Below are 2,530 nucleotides of genomic sequence, written 5' to 3'. Positions count from 1 at the left end.
GACCAACACAGTAAATTTGGTGTTTGGATTATAGGTTTGGGTATTAATCTACTGAGCAAATTTAATAAATAGAAATTGTTAGAACCAAAACTTTTCTTTTTCTGTTTATTGAAAACCAGGTGATTTCAGGTAAAAACTGTTGAAGCTAGGGAAAATAATGTTTTCAGTTTTCCAATATCTATATTGTATTTCTAGGACAACGGAGACTTTGCATGAAAACTTTTTCAGTAGAAAACCCAATTTCCTTTTGTTATAATTTCAGCACAGAATATCTCACCAGCCCCTCCTGGAAATGTAGGTGTAAGCCGGAATGGGAACATTAATATTGCCCAATAAAAGCACATTCACTCTGTTGCAATGGCGCTTATTTCTGTTTCAAAGGGACACTTTCAGGACGGTAAAACGGAGGAAGTGGCAAAGCTGGAGATCCCCAGCGTATGTATTAAACATACTAGTGCCTTCAACTGGGGACATTGGGTTGGAGCTCCCAGCCAAAGCCTGTTTCTCTTGATCCAGCCCAAGGACATGGAGAAGGTCAGTGGGATTAGAACCAACTCTCCTGCTCTAGTGCTGGATCCGCTGCTCCCCTCTCCTGCCAGCTAAAAACAGATGCTGTTGGCCGGGGACAAGAACATACACATAACCAGACAAAGCCCACCCTCAAGGAGCTCCCAGTCCTAGCAGAGAAGGCAGAGCAGTGTAGGGAGTGGAAACAGAGGCACAGGGAGGGAAGTGACTGGCCCAAGATCACAGAGTAGGTCGGTGGCAGAGCCAAGTTTCCTGACTGCCAGGGACCCACACACACATAAAGTTAGAGCTGTAAATGACCCAATCAATCAATCCATCAGCAGGCAGCAGGCTGCCTGGGTGGTGTTGCATGCAATCATTACAGAGGAGCTCTCACACAGGTACCGAGTAACACTATGTCATATTTCCGCCAAAAGTGGATATCAGGCAGTGTTATCATTTTAGTTTCATGCCCAAGTTCAGAATCTGCGGTTTGAAGTGAGAGGGGATCCATCTTGGCTAGAAGTGTTGTGTTGGGGTTGCACTTTGCTCCATCCTTCACACGGCATTTCATCAAGACACATCCTGAGCTAGACCTTCAGGTAGTGTACACTGCTGCATCTCCATTGACTTTACGGGAGCCTATTTACCTTCAGGTGATAACTCTCCACTCCTAGTCAATGGAAGGGACGAGAGCTGTGCACCTTTGACGCTCACATCATGAGATATTACTGAGGGGATCAGGGCCATTCCCTCTGTCACTGTAATCCCAACCATTATCTTTGTCCTTCCCTCTACAGCCATCAGAGAATATACAGAGGAAGAAAATGTCCAACCGAACCGCTGTGACCGAGTTCCTTCTTCTGGGATTCTCAGACGTTCGGGAGCTGCAGATTTTGCACTTTGTGGTGTTTCTGGTGATTTACCTGGCATCCCTGATGGGGAATCTTCTCATCGTCATCACATAGCCTTCGACCACCACCTGCACACCCCCATGTACTTCTTCCTGATGAATCTGTCCATCCTAGACTTTGGCTCCGTCTCTGTCACCGTCCCCAAATCGATGGTCAATTCCCTCATGAACACCAGATTGATTTCTTATCCTGGATGTGTCACCCAAGTCTTTCTCTTTTTCATCTTCACCGCAACTGATCTTGTCTTGCTCACCATCATGGCGTACGACCGCTACGTTGCCATCTGCCTACCACTGCACTATGAGAAGGTGATGAACAGGACAGTTTGCGTCCAAATGGCAGCCGGTGCCTGGATCAGTGGTATTGTCTACTCTGCACTGCACACCATGAACACCTTCAGGTTGCCCTTCTGCCAATCCAATGTCATCAACCAGTTCTTCTGTGAAATCCCCCAACTGCTCAAGCTCACCTGCTCTGACTTGTACCTCAGTGAAGTTGGGTTTATTGCCTTTGGTATGTTTATAGCGTAAACTGCTTTATTTTTTATAATTGTGTCTTATGTTCAGATCTTCAAAGCAGTGCTGAGAATGCCCTCTGAGCAGGGCCGGCATAAAGCCTTCTCCACCTGCCTGCCTCACCTCACTGTGTCTCTTGTTACTTTTCACTGGTTCCTTTGAGTACCTGAATCCTACCTCCAGTTCAGCATCAAATCCGGATCTGCTGATAGGTGTTCTCTATGCCGTGGTGCCTCCGGTGATGAATCCCATCATCTATAGCATGAGGAACAAGGAGATCAAAGCTGCGTTACAGAAACTGATTGTGTGGAGGATATTCACCAAGAATTAGAATGTCTGTCCTTGCTCCTTGACTGTGATTTCATTTTGAGCTTCTTTATCGACTGATGACAAAATTGTCTCCTTGATACGCGTGAAATATGTTTATGAAGTAATAAAATACAGACTAACTCCACTGAAGTCAGAAGAGTTAGTGAAGGGTTACAGCAGTGTAAATAGGATCAGAATCTCTATATCTATCCATAAGTCTGCCTACACACCTATCTGCTTATTTTAGAGGTTTATACTGCTACCATCACCACACGACCTGACCAC

At 45.5% G+C, this 2,530-nt stretch overlaps 1 pseudogene; it reads left to right on the top strand.

Moving 5' to 3' along the window:
- The first annotated feature begins 1,334 nt into the window (after window positions 1-1,334).
- On the top strand, window positions 1,335-2,267 carry LOC137155980 (olfactory receptor 14C36-like; annotated as a pseudogene).
- The last annotated feature ends 263 nt before the right edge of the window (window positions 2,268-2,530 follow it).

Source organism: Emydura macquarii, unplaced genomic scaffold, assembly GCF_026122565.2.
Source record: "Emydura macquarii macquarii isolate MOO-44397 ecotype Brisbane River unplaced genomic scaffold, CSIRO-AGI_Emac_v2 contig_1389, whole genome shotgun sequence".
Taxonomy (NCBI): Eukaryota; Metazoa; Chordata; order Testudines; family Chelidae; genus Emydura; species Emydura macquarii.
Note: the sequence above shows the minus strand (reverse complement) of the source record. Positions and strands in the feature narration are given on the sequence as shown.